At 42.8% G+C, this 14,479-nt stretch overlaps 1 long non-coding RNA gene across 1 annotated transcript; it reads right to left on the bottom strand.

Moving 5' to 3' along the window:
• Window positions 1-1,072: 1,072 nt before the first annotated feature.
• LOC131481090 (uncharacterized) lies at window positions 1,073-14,479 on the bottom strand. The gene is made up of 3 exons (XR_009246025.1): window positions 14,067-14,479; window positions 7,330-7,451; window positions 1,073-1,167 (listed from the first exon to the last, which is right to left on the bottom strand). It is a non-coding gene; the product is annotated as an uncharacterized LOC131481090 (long non-coding RNA).

Below are 14,479 nucleotides of genomic sequence, written 5' to 3'. Positions count from 1 at the left end.
TCTAAGATGGATTCCTTAGTAACTTGGAGATATTAATTTTACAATAGGGTTATGAAAGATATTTGACGTGAAAAAAAATCAACCTGGGCCGAAGAATTGCCGAAGAATTGCCCAAGAGTGTGCAAACCAGCGTTTTCATTTTAACCACTTCTACTCAAGACTACCATTTGGTTTTAGCAAACAGTGAAAAGGCTGATTTCTAGCAGCTCAAATCTAGCGAACTGAGTCGGATATAAAGAGGTTACTGTCTATCCCAGCAGTGGGCACTCCAACAATTAACTCCCTTACACAGCCAAAAACAATCTGGATGGAAGGGCTGGTATTTTGTGAGGATCTTACTAAAACACAGGTGTCTCAAGGGAATGCAAATATAACTTCGTAGAAAGTGGGGTAAGAGGGTAAGACTTAGAGATCCTGGGTGATCCTAGATTTGGCAGTGTACCAAGTGAACTCAGCAAACACCATACAAATATAAAAGCACACAACAGATTCAACACAGATGGGCCACGCCACTTCTAGGTGCCAGGAAAACATCTTCAGAAAGAGGCATGCTTTCCAGAGCGTCTCTGTCTTCAACTTGTTAAAAAGACTCCCTGGGGAATGAAACCTTTCAGCTGCTCAGCAAGATGCTAAGGGACAGTTCCCACTGGGTATGAACAACAATATTATTCAGGCCTCTTATCAAGGGCTTGCCTAACTCCAAGTTCACAAACAGATTTGTTCCAGATAGAAGATATTTCACCCACCCACACACACATCACTGGCCTACAGGAAAAGTATTCAATCTCCAGAGTTTACCAGGAGACGAATGATGTGGAAAAGATAAAAGCAGACCCACATCTCAGCCTAACGGGAAGGTGCGGAAACCTAAAACAACACTGGTTGGCAAAGACAAACACAGTCCCAGCCCAGATCCTCGTGTGTTGGTCTCCTTTTTGTTTCTCTAAAATACTCGAGGAGCCTGTTAGGAAAGAAATTTATTTCAGCTTACAGTTTGGGGGTCAGTAGCAAGTCGTCCACAGTCTGGCATTTGGTGGCAGCTCACTGTCACTGGTGTAGAGGCACAATGGCATGGTGAGCCAGGAGCCTGAGAACTGGAACAAACTCCTAAAGACACAGGCCCTCCAAGAGCACAGCCAGGGATCCGAACACCTCCACCAGATACACCTATCAGAAGCCAGAATGAGATCAGATCTCCATCCTTAACCCATGAAGACATCAAAGTGTGAACATTTGTGTGGGTTTCGGTGTGATCAGTCCTCCTCAACCCATTGCACCTGTTCTGGATGGAGTACAGTGATTTAGTTAGGAAAACCTGGATCCAATCACAATAAGCCACAGCGAATGACTGAAGGTGGCAGGTGATTAGAACCCAAATGATAGAGAGATGATTGGCATGCTTGATTTCTGTTCTGGAGCCCAAAAGGCCTGGACTTGAGACCAGATCACTAACGTCTAGATGCCAAATTTCCTTATGTTGAAAGCAGAGCATTGGAGGAGGGGAGAAGGGAAGAATCCTCCCATCTGCCAGGCCAAAGCCAGGAGGCAGGAGCCCCATCCTGGTCTCCTGTGTGGGTAGCAGAGGTTCCAGCGTCTGACCCATCATCCACTGCCTTTCCAGTTTCCCCAGAAGGATGCCAGATAGGAAGCTGAGCTGCTAGAATTCAAACCAGCAACCTGGCAGAGGATGCTAGAGTCACAAGTGGCAGATGAACTTGTTGCTCCACAAATGACAGTCGCCATGTCAGGTGGAAAATTTCTTCATCTTTGTAAAATCTGCATTCTCCTATAAAACAGAACTCCTAACCCTTTGTCGAGTTGCAGTGCAAATTAAACAGGATAATACATGTATGATATTTGACAGATAGAAGCTCTGAATAGGTAAGCCTCATTTTGTCCCCTTAATAGGTCCTACATTCTTTCCTTCTGTCTTGTAGCAGCACTACCTGATTGTCTTGCCAGGAATCAATCCTGCCTCTTTTCCTGCCATTGCATTCTAGAAGATCTAAACCCTATTCCAACTGGACACATGACTCACAAGTAGCTAAACATTGTAGCCCGCCCCCTCCCCCCCATCACAGTGGTTTACTGAGGAAGAACAAGGAACCCTGGTCAATGAAACCCACTTCTAGCAGTTTGGTTCATTCAAAATACTCAGGAAAAAGTTCCTTCCTGGGGTCACAGGGTTTGGGGGGAGGGGAGGCAGTTTGCAATGGGATGGGCTAGGAGTCTTGCAGATCTTTCAAAGTGTGATCCCAGAGAGTATTGTGTGCCTACACGGAGGCAGGCACTGCTTTGATGAACAAATGACACAGTCTGTCTTCCCAAAGCTTACATTCCAGAGGGGCTGAAGGACTAAGAGATCACATGAAAATAATTACAATGGAAAAAAGTAGAGTGGGGTCCAAAAAAATGTAGCGTGGGGCTGGCGCAGCGGCATGCTGCAGCGCACGCATCCCACATGGGTGCCAGTTCAGATCTCAGATGCCCCACTTCCAATCTAGCTCCTTGCTGATGGCCAGGGAAAACAGAGGAAGATGGCCCAAGTCTCTGAGACCCTGCACCCTCACAGGAGACCCCGAGGAAAAGTACGGCCCCTGGCGTCAGCCTGGCTCAGCTCCAACCATTGTGGCCATTTGGGGCGTGAACTAGCAGATGGAAGATTCTCTGTGTTTCTCTCTCTCTGGCACATTCTTTCAAATAAATAAACAAAATCTTTTTTAAAATTTTGTATAAAGAGGTATCTTTTGATATTGAGAAGCTGAGAATCGCTTGAGAAACCTGACTTGAGTGCAATGCTGAGGTTGATACCAGAGGAAGGAAGACTTTGCAGATGGGCTGATTTTACACATTCCCCAGGGGACAAATTAGACTGTGTGGAATATACTGAGATTTAGATTTCAGTGCAACAGGGGTAGTTCTTAAGTCAGTTATGCTGTGAATAAGCACTTGCATTTAAAATCTTAAAGGATTAACATGGTAGTTAAGATGTCCACATCCCACATCAGAATGGCTGGGTTCAAGTTTAGACTCTGGCTCTTGACTGCCAATGCAATCCCTGGGAAATAGGGTGACAACCTATGCAACTGAGTGCCTGCCAACCATATGGAAGACCTGGACTGAGTTCTGGCCTTGGTCCAGTCTTGGCCACTGTGGGCATCCGGAGAGAGAAGCAGTGAATGGTAACTCTCTCTCTCTCTCTAAATTACAAAAGACAATTTAAAAAAAATTGTATCAAAACAGCACAATACAGTGTAAATACCATGTAGCTATTCTGGGTAAATTCCATATTCACCACATTCAAATTTAAGCAGACACAAGGGAAATTAATGTCAATATATTATAATATATATAATGTATATTATATATATATTATAATATATATATAATTAATGTCAAACATAAACCAAAATAGTTTCATCATGTAATCAAAAATTTTTAAATTAAATGTTTTATTTTTTTCCTTTCATACTAAATATTTGAAGCTAAAATAACTGTATGAGATAAACAGGGATTCTTCTTTTTCAGATAAGGAATCTTGGAGTCTTAGTGGTAAAATACAGTGACAGGGCCTGGCTGCGTGGCCTAGTGGCTAAGGTCCTCGCCTTGAACGCACCGGGATCCCATATGGGTGCCAGTTCTAATCCCGGCAGCTCCACTTCCCATCCAGCTCCCTGCTTGTGGCCTGGGAAAGCAGTCGAGGACAGTCCAAAGCACTGGGACCCTGCACTTGTGTGGGAGACCCGGAAGAGGTTCCAGGTTCCCGGCTTCGGATTGGCACAGCACCGGCCGTGGCGGTCACTTGGGGAGTGAATCATCGGACGGAAGAGCTTCCTCTCTGTCTCTCCTCTATGTATATCTGACTTTGTAATAATAAATAAATAAATCTTAAAAAAAAAAAAACCACACACACAGTGACAGATACCAGGCCTACAATCTGGAGTGAGAAGCCCCAAGGGTTCCCGCCCACAGCAAGATTGCAGAGAGCACCTCCAGACAAGCCAGTCATCAGGCTGCGGTGAATCCCCACGCACCTGCCACGTGCTCTGTCCTTGTTATTCCTAACAGCCGAGAGGACAGGCCCATACCACCACTGAAGACACACCCTAGATCGGATCACTCCATAGCCTTCACTTTCTGTTAGTCGTGTAGAGATTTTTGCCTGAGTTCTAACTCAGAAATCTAAGGTTACTTACAAATCAAATGAACAGTGGTGAGGTCTCAGCAATACTCCAGTACCAGGGCATTTCAGAGCCAGCGTAATGAACACAGTGTTCCCTGAATCAAGCTGACATCAATATGACAAGCTGTACACAGATCTGTCCTGGAGTGATAAAGAACCTTAGGGAACAAAGCTGTTAAATCTGGGTCATGTTAAACTTGACTACATGAAGAGTAGAGACAGCATGAAAGAATCAAAATGCACTCAAAGGGAAAAAAATACAAGGGGGAAAAATACCATACTTTACCATACAAGAGAATACAAAGTTAAAAGATACAAATTATCATTCTCAGACAGAACACTTGATATTGACATTTTAATTGATTGGGGAGAAAGGATCTGTTAGTAGATCCTTGAGAATCCCACTTAGGGACCTGGTGCAATGGCTCAGTGACTAAATCCTTGCCTTGCATGCACTGGGATCCCATATGAGTGCTAATTCATATACTGGCTGCTCCAATTCCCTTCCAGCTCCTTGCTAGTGGCCTGGAAAAATAGCAGAGGATGGCCCAAAGCCTTGGCACCATGCACCTGCCTGGGAGACCCAGAAGAAGCTCCTGGCTCCTGGCTTCAGATCAGCTCAGTTCTGGCCACTGCAGACATTTGGGAAGTGAACCAGCAGATGTAAGATCTCTTGCTATGTCTATTCTTCTTCTTTAAATCTATCTTTCAAATAAAAATAAATAAATCTTTAAAAAGAGAGAGAGAGAGAGAAGGGATTTCATGGGCAGGTTTTGCAGTACAATGGAATATTCTCTAAAAAGAAAAGACAAAGAGTTAGGGCCTTGGAAGAAATGGAGATTTCAACAAGATCTGGAGAGACAGAGAGAGGTCTTCTATATGCTGGCTCACTTCCTGAAACAGCTCCATTCAAATGACTGCAATAGCTGGAGCTGAGCCAGCCTGCAACCAGAAGTCTAGCGCTCCTTCAGCTAACCCACATGGCTGCAGGGGCCCAAGGATTTGGGCCACCTTTCAGTGCTTTCTTAGGCACATTAGTTGGGAGCTGGATCAGAGTGGAGATTAGAACTGGCACCCACAGGGAATGCCAGCATTATAGCAGGAGGCTTAACCTACAGTGCCAGCCTAAATATCTTCTAAAACTGATAATGATTGGGCCTGGTGCAATTAATGGCTCAGTAGCTAAACCCTTGCCTTGCAAGAGCTGGGATCCCATTTGGATGCCAGTTTGTGTCCTGGCTGCACCACTTCCTATGCAGTTCCATGCTTGTAGCCTGGGTAAAGCAATAGAGGATAGTTCAGGGCCTTGGGACCCTGTACCCACATGGGAGACCCAGAAGAAGCTTCTGGCTCCTGGCTTCAAATCAGCTCAGCTCTGGCTCTTGTGGCTGCTTGGGAGTGATCAGCAGACAGAAGATCTTTCTGTCTCTCCTCCTCTCTATAATTCTGCCTTTACAATAAAAAATAAATAAATCTTTTTTTAAAAGTGCTAATGACCTTACTGTTTAGAAATAAATATGGGGGAGAGGCAGGACAGCAGACTAATTCTCCAACTAATTCTCCTATATGGGCACCAATTCATGTCCCAACTGCTCTACTTTCAATTCAGCTCTCTGCTTACGGCCTGGGAAGGATGGGAGATGGGCTGGGTCCTTGGGTCCCTCCACCTTTATGGGAGACTGGGAAGAAGTTCCTGGTTCCCTGCTTTGGATCAGCTCAGCTGCAACCTTTTGAGGGAGTGAACCAGTGGATGGAAGACCTCTTTTTGTCTCTCTCGCTGTAAAAAGCTGTTTTTCCAATAAAAATAAAATCTTTAAAACATAAAAGCAGGGCCCAGCGGCGTGGCCTAGTGGCTAAAGTCCTCGCCTTGAACGCACCGGGATCCCATATGGGCGCCGGTTCTAATCCTGGCAGTTCCACTTCCCATCCAGCTCCCTGCTTGTGGCCTGGGAAAGCAGTCGAGGACGGCCCAATGCATTGGGACACTGCACCCGTGTGGGAGACCTGGAGGAAGTTCCTGGCTCCTGGCTTCGGATCGGCACAAAACTGGCTGTTGAGGTCACTTGGGGAGTGAATCATGGGACAGAAGATCTTCCTCTCTGTCTCTCCTCCTCTCTGTATATCTGACTTTGTAATAAAAATAAATAATTCTTTAACAAAACCCATAAAAGCAAAAAATAAAAAATACATATGGTAAATACACAATATTTAGCAATCAAATGACATCATAATGATGATTTGCTTTGAAATGACACAAATGACATTGGTAAGTAAGTGGTGGGAAGGAATGGGAAGGGGAGTTGATTGGGGGGAATAAAATCAGAAACTTTCTCTATAAAGGGTCAGACAGGAACCGTAGACAAAGGACTCTGCTGCCACCACTTAATTCTTGCCAACAGAGAACAAGGTCAGTTACAGATAAGATATAAAGAAATGAGTGGGGATGTTTCAATAATTACAAAACTAGCAGTAGACTAGATTCGGCCTTTGGGCCATAATCTGTTCCTCCCCATAAGAGAATCATTATTGCAGCTGGACTGTGTATACGCAAGAGTTCACTAAACTGTTTTAATTTTGATTATGCGAAGTTTTATGCTTTCCATACTAACCTGTGCTAAACAATGGAATGTTTTAGCACTATTTGGAGCCTCAGACCATTGTTAGGCATCCACTATGTGTAGTAAGAAATCCTCTTTTAAATTGGGAAAAAATGTCAAACATGTACAAAGCTGGCCAAATAGTGTAATTAAAAAAAATGACTCAGAGCCAAAATTCTTGGTAAAAGATCTTTCCTGACAGCCTCTGCAGAGTCGTGCCTGTGCTCAGGGCTCTGCCGATGGCCCTCCCAGCAGTGCTTGGTCTCAGCCTGCTGGCTTTCCCACCTCGGAGGGACTTCTCTTCTCCAAGTCACTCCAGGCTCTGAGCAGTAAGCTGTACAGCATCCTCAGCTACAATATGCGTTTCCATTAGGTTGCAGGCATTTGTGTAAATCTCTGGTCAACTGAAGCCCCTATGTATTTCTGTGGCTTTACAACTGTAGCTTTTACAGTAGTTTTTCAGGCGGTTGGGAGGGAGAGCAGCTAAACACATGTGCTTAATCTACCATATTGAAATGCATGTCTGAAAGTTCAGTTTGGAAAGCTTACCGTTTCCAGTGTTCTTTGGTCTTCCCGAACACATGGGCTCCCATCTGGGATCATTTCTATCCAGCCCTGGGACCTTCCTCAGTATGCTGCAGGGTAGATCTAATGCCAACAAGTTTCCCCAGCTTCTGTCAAACAACAACAACAACAAAAAAAACAACAACAAAAAAACCAGTTTACATGCAGCTGTCACATTTCCAGTTTTTAAAATGTTTTACTTAGAGTTAACTTTAAGCTTGCAGAAGAACTGCAAAAAGACCCCAAATCCCAATTACCTTCCACAACTGATAACATTTAATTGCTAGCAACTTGCCACATTTGCTTCATTATTCTCTGTCTCTGTGTAAATGTACTAGGTGACTTCTAAAAGTTCATACAAATTGCGATGAAAAGGTTGGTTTATTGCGGTGAAAAAAATTACTGAAATCTTCGTAAAAGAAATCTTTAAAGTTTATGGAGGGATCAATGTTGTGGTGTAGCAGGTAAAGCTACCTCCTACAATATCGGTAACCCATATGGGTGCTAGTATGAGTCCCGGTTGCTCTACTCCCACTCCGGTTCCCTGCTGATGCCTGTCAAGAGCATCAGAGGATAGTTCAACTGCTGCTCTCCTGCACCCATGTGGGAAACCTGAAAGAAGCTCCTGGCTCCTGGCTTCAGTCTGCTCCAGTTTGGGCCTTTGCAGCCATTTGGAGAGTGAACCAACAGATGGAATCTCTCTCTCTCTCTGTAATTCTGCCTTTCAAATAAGTCTTGTAAAAGCTTTTACAGAAAAATACGTATTTTGAAAAAATAGGCATGAGTTTCAAGATATTTTTACAACAAAGCTAACATTTCCTAACTCCATTTTTCCTAGAACTTTCCCAAGAATCCTTGAATATATCTGCTACACACACAGATACACACACAATTTTTGTGTCATTTGAAAGTTGTAAATATAATGATCCATATTCAGGAATTACACATTGATATAATTGCCTCATGCAATCAACAGATTCTAGTCAAATTTCACTACTGTCCTGATTATGTTCTAACCCTTAGCCTGACTTTAAGTAATAGATACATATGGGGGGGTGTGTGTGTGTGCATATATATATATGGTGCTCAACATACTTTGTTACATGTGTACAGTGCTAAATCAATACATAAAATTATAATTTCAAATACCCTTAAAATTATTTCCTTGAAAGGCAGAGAGAGAGAGCTTCTATCTTCTGGTGTAGTCCCAAAAAACTGCACAGCCAGGGCTGGGGCAGACTGAAGGTAGGATCCAGGAGCTCCATTAGGTGTACTACATGGGAGCAGGGGCCAAAGACTTGGGCATTTTGCACTGCTCTCCCAGGAGCATCAGCACGGAGCTGGGCTGGAAGTAGAGCAGCTGATGTCCATGTGGGATACCAGTATTACAAGTGATGGCTTTACCCTTTTCATCACCATGCAGGCCTCTCACATACCGTTTTTGTGATGAGAACGCTGAGGCTCTATTCTCTTAACAGTTTTCAAGTATACAACACATTACCATTGGCTACAGTCACCATGCTGTGTGGCAGGTCTCTAGGTCTTCCTTTCTATCTGAATGTTTCAGCTATATTCTCCCTTATCTGTTCTGCCTTCAGTCCAGGTTCACAAACCATATTATCATGTGCCTTTGTATTCCTTCAATCTGGACAAATCCCTCCACCTTTGTCTCCCATGGTCTTGAAGTTTTGAAGAGTACACACCAGACATCATTCATTCTGGATGTGTCTAATATAGCCACATTATTCAAGACTGCTTATTCTTTGTGGGGAAGAGGAACGGCAGGAATGCTACAGAAGTGACACTGCATTGTTCTGAGTGCATCATATCAGGGAGCAAACGAACACCAACTGTCCTCATTTCTAATGGCGTCAATGTGTATTGCTTAACTATGATAGTGTGTTTCCAAGATAACAAATAAAGGACAAATTAAAAGACCCACTGTTTTCAAATTTAAACATGTATAACAAAACTACGGTGACTAAAATTGTGCGGTACTGACAGTGGTATTCACATAAAGACATATTAGATCAAGATCATGTGTTTTTTTTATTTTTATTTGAAAGGTAGATTTACAGAGAAAAGGAGAGACCGAGAAAGAAAATCCACTGGTTCACTTCCCAAATGGCCACAATAGCCAGAGCTGAGATGATCTGAAACCAGAAGCAAGGAGACAGCAGCCAAGAACGTCTTCCAGGTCTTCCATGTGGTTTCAGGGGCCCAAAGACTTGGGCCATCATCTGTTGCTTTCCAAGGCAAATGGCAGGGAGTTGGGTCGGAAGTGGAGTAGCCACTGGTGCCCATATGGAATCCCCGTGCTTTCAGGTGAACCACCATGCTAGCGCCAAGGTCATACTCCTAAGATGACTACCTCAGGCCAACATGGTGGATCAACATGCTAGTCCTCCACCTGCTAGAGGTGGCATCCCATATGGGCACCAGTTCTAGTCCTTTCTGCTGCACTTCTGATCAACTCCCTGATTGTGGCCTGGGAAAGCAGCAGAGAATGGCCTGAACCCAGAAGGGAGACCTGGAAGAAACACCTAGCTCCTAGTTCTTGGATTCAGATCAGATCAGCTCTGGCTGTTGCAACCATCTGGAAAGAGAACCAGTAGATGGAAGGTTTCTGTCTCTTTCTCTCTATGAATCTGGCTTTCAAATAAAAATAAATAAAGCTTCAAAAAAAAAAGATAACCACCTTTAAAAAAAGTAGGCATGTACAACACTAAGTCATTGCTTGAGGGAGAGCTGTGAAGGAAAAGTGACTAGCCCACTAGGACTATTGCGGGAAAGTCAACAACCCGAAGTCAGTGACATCTCAGGGTTTATTCCAACAGTATAGCCTAGCCTAGCCTCATGGATGTATCATTCACAGCATATTATATGACTAATCTTTGAAAACATAAAAAAGATATTATACCCATATTGCTGTCATTCATGGGTAAAAATACCATGAGAACATGCATTAATATTTGGATGGAAAAGTTTATAAATAAAAGTTAACTTAGCACCTGCTCCCTACATACGTACACACAAATACTTAAGTTACCACATTATTAAAGTAGTTCTTAGAGTTCATTCAAAAAATAACTTCCTCAGCCAGCACTGTAGTATGGGGGTTAATCTGCTGCCTGTAACACCACCATCACATATGGGCACCAATTTCCAGTTTCCTGGAAAAGTAGAGAAGATGATCCAAATCCTTGAGTCCTTGTGCCTACATAGAAAACTGAGAAGCAGCTTCTGGCTCCTGGTTTTAGTCTGGCCCAGCCCTGGACATTGTGGCCATTTGAGGAGTAAACTGGCAGATGTAAGACCTCTCTTTGTGTCTCTCTGTAACTCTACATTTCAAACAAATAAATAAATCTTATACAAAATAACTTCCACATTTAGAATATGGATGTTCTCACTTTACATACTGAGAGTTTGGGGGACGAGTCTTATAGGATAAACAATATAAACTTGCACCCATCAGCATTATATTACCAAATCACATTTTAACAGGGTCAGGCACAATGACTTAAGTAGCTAAATTCTCACTGCACCGGGATCCCCTATGAGCACTGGTTCATGTCCTGGTTGATTCACTTTCCCATCCAGCTTCTTGCTTGTGGCCTGGGAAAGCAGTAGAGACTGGCCCAAAGCCTTGGGACCCTGCACCCATGTGGGAGAATCGGAAGAAGCTCCTGGCTCCTGGCTTCTGATCGGCTGAGCTTGGACCACCTATTTAGGGAGTGAATCAGCGGGAAGATCTTTGTTTCTCCTCCTCTCTGTATATCTGATTTTCCAATAAAACTAATACATCTTTTTAAAAAAATAACATTTTGACAGATCCTTTGAAGGACCACATCAACAAAATCAGTAATCTTTAGGCCAAGTACTATATTCAAATTTAAAACTAAAGCCAAGGGTAGGCAAGGTAGCCTAGAGGCTAAAGTTCTCACCTTGTATGCACCAGGATCCCATATGGGCACTGGTTCATATCCTGCATGCTCCACTTCCCATTCAGCTCCCTGCTTGTGGCCTGGGAAAGCAGCATAGGATGGTCCAAAGCTTTGGGACCCTGCACCCATGTGGGAGACCCAGAAGAAGCTCTTGGCTTCAGATCAGGATCAGCTAAGCTCTGGCCATTGCAGCCACTTGGGGAATGAACAAGATAATGGAAGATCTTTCTTTCTGTATATCTGACTTTCTAATAAAAATAAATCCTTTTTTTTAAAAAAAAAAAAACTAGTAAATAAAAAAGAAAACCAAAGCCAAGTAACATATCTCAAAAAACACTTCTGAGAAGATCAGTCTATTTGCTACATAGATATGACACTTCCACTTGCTACTTTGTCTATTCCATTCACAGGAAATAGACAATATGATTTTTTTTTAAAGATTTATTCACTTTATTATTACAGTCAGATATACAGACAGGAGGAGAGACAGATCTGAAGCCAGGAACCAGGAACCTCTTCCAGGTCTCCCATGCGGGTGCAGGGTCCCAAGTCCTTGGGCCGTCCTCAACTGCTTTCCCAGGCCACAAGCAGGGAGCTGGATGGGAAGTGGAGCTGCCGGGATTAGAACCGGCGCCCATATGGGATCCCGGGGCTTTCAAGGTGAGGACTTTAGCCGCTAGGCCACGCCGCCGGGCCAGACAATATTATTTTTAAGTCAAATGAGAATTCACCATTTGGCTTAATATGAAGTTTATATTTTAATTCTTTCTAACAATGATGCTAGTTGTCATGGCAACATAAAATTCAGTTGGTCTCTGGTGGGATCAAAAGGGAATTCATAATGCTTCCATGTTATGTCAATGTCACAAAGAAAAATTATTTCACTTTTCCCCCCAGTATCTCAGATGCAAAATAAATTTTTTCTGATGGTTATGTTTGCTGTGAGGAATGCACAGAGCAATCCTCGAACATAAAAACAATTGAATGTGTGTGAACACTCATCATCAATACCACCACCACTGGAGTAAGGAAATTCAGACGTTATTAGTACTGACCAGAACTTTTCATTTATTTTGTTTTAAAATGGGAATTTTCTATTTGGGGGCCTTTCTTTCTACCCTTTTAATAAATTATGTATATTGTTATAAATGGCACACACACTAAAGCACCTGGAGGCTTGGCGTAGGTATTCTAAAATAAAGCAGGGAATTGATGTGTCGATTAGGTGTATCTCAATTTTACAATAAACTTTCAACTAAATGTTAGAAAAATGAGAATATAACATCTTGGAAGAGATATTTTAAAAATAGGAGAGCAGCCTTCAGTAAGACACATACAGCTTTTCCCCTCATATTTTAAAAAAATTGCTTTGGAACCAACTGGTCATTCCTTTGTGTTTGTACATACACGCATTTGACAGAACACTGGGGCCATATTAACTCATCCTGCCAATCGGAGCTCATGGTAAACGTATTATAAATTAGCTTTTCACTAGCTAGTCCTGGATCCTTAGGTTCTTGGAAGTATGGTAGAATCACATTCATCAGGAGGTCTCAAGGGACACGTAAAGCTTTCAAATTCAGGAGGATTTGGACAATAAGAGAACCTGGCAAGGAACTTTGAACTTGGCAGCGTAGGTTGCTACATCTACAGCACAGATTCAGAAAGCGTTATTTTCCCCCCTGGTTTACAGGCAGACAACCTAAGCAGCCAAGTCAGTCTGTTGAACAAGAATGTTACATCCCAGGCTCAATGGATTTTGAATTTAAATAGTGGGTTGTCTTACTTCTTTATCATTTAGCAAGGATTAAAGAAATCTAAGAATTGAAAACTTCACTGTAATCCCATGGTCTGCAAAGCACAGCACTTATAAAACCACCTATTTCTTCAAAGAACTTAAATCTACTACATGCTTATGCTATTCATGCTGCTCAAACAGTAATGACCTGCTTTCCACTGTCATTATTCTGAGAAAGCAAGCAGGAAAAGTGATCTTAGACTAAACTTAATATGCATGGCACTGGGGCCTGGGGCGGTAGCCTAGTGGCTAAAGCCCTCACCCCGTATGCACGCTGGAATACAATATGGGTGCCAGTTCGTGTCCTGCTATCCCCGCTTCCCATTCAACCCTTTGCGTCTGGCCTGGGAAGGCAGTAGGCACAAGCCCTTGGGACCCTGCATCTGTGTGGGAGACCCGGAGGGGGCTCCTGGCTTTGGATCAGCCCAGCTACGCCCATTGCAGCCCCCTGGGGAGTGAATCAGTGGATGGGAGACCTTCCTATCTATCTCTCCTCCTTTCTGTATTGACTTTCCAATATGGCACCTTCTGGATCTGTTCTAAACTCTGTATGCAAATCAACAGAAATAATTTTTTGGCTTATCCAACTCAAAATAAGATGGCTGTGCCACAGCACCAACCCAGTTTAACTGAGCTGTAATCAGAGCTACAGTCTGAGCTTGGCTGCCTGCATACGGTTTACAGGCAAACTAAAAAAGCCTATGGAATTGAAAAAAACCTCTCACTTAGTGTTACCTAATGTAGTCATAATGGATTTACTAAGTCCTTTAGAACTCTCTATTTTTAAAGGTTGGAATGTTCTTGGCTTAAGCCTTCTTGGGACCTTTAAAAAAAAATCACGAAATGGATAGTTTCTTCTTTAATGTCTTGCTTGAAAGAAAAACTGAATTAGGAAAAAGTAGATCTCATATTTCGGTTGCGCTGAACAATTTGAACTTCACGACTGATAGTATTGGCAACATAACAGTATCGACAGTCACCTTTAAATGCATTCCAATGAAGTAAATTCAGATTCCCACCTAAGTTACATTTGCCACATTCAGTGTGATGGTAGACATGAGTGGAAAAACAGCAAATCTTTTACAGGACAGGCAGCATGAGATTACTAAAATCTTCAACCTCCACCACAGTATTAATTAGTGTATTTTATCAACCAAGGCTGTACGAATCATGAAATTCTAGAAGGGGCATCAAGCTAGAACGGGATATGGAAGTCAAATGAAAAACATGAATCAGTAAAAGGAAAAAGTCCAACCAGCTAGAAATCTAAGTTTAGCCTTTGAAGTCAGTTCAAGTCCTGCATGTTTTGGTTCTGATGTAATCTGAAAATGGTGGGTACAAACAAGAACTCAGAAACAGCCTTTGTTATTTTTGGATCAGTTCACTGGTGGCT

This window comes from Ochotona princeps, chromosome 9 (genome assembly GCF_030435755.1).
Source record: "Ochotona princeps isolate mOchPri1 chromosome 9, mOchPri1.hap1, whole genome shotgun sequence".
Taxonomy (NCBI): Eukaryota; Metazoa; Chordata; class Mammalia; order Lagomorpha; family Ochotonidae; genus Ochotona; species Ochotona princeps.
Note: the sequence above shows the minus strand (reverse complement) of the source record. Positions and strands in the feature narration are given on the sequence as shown.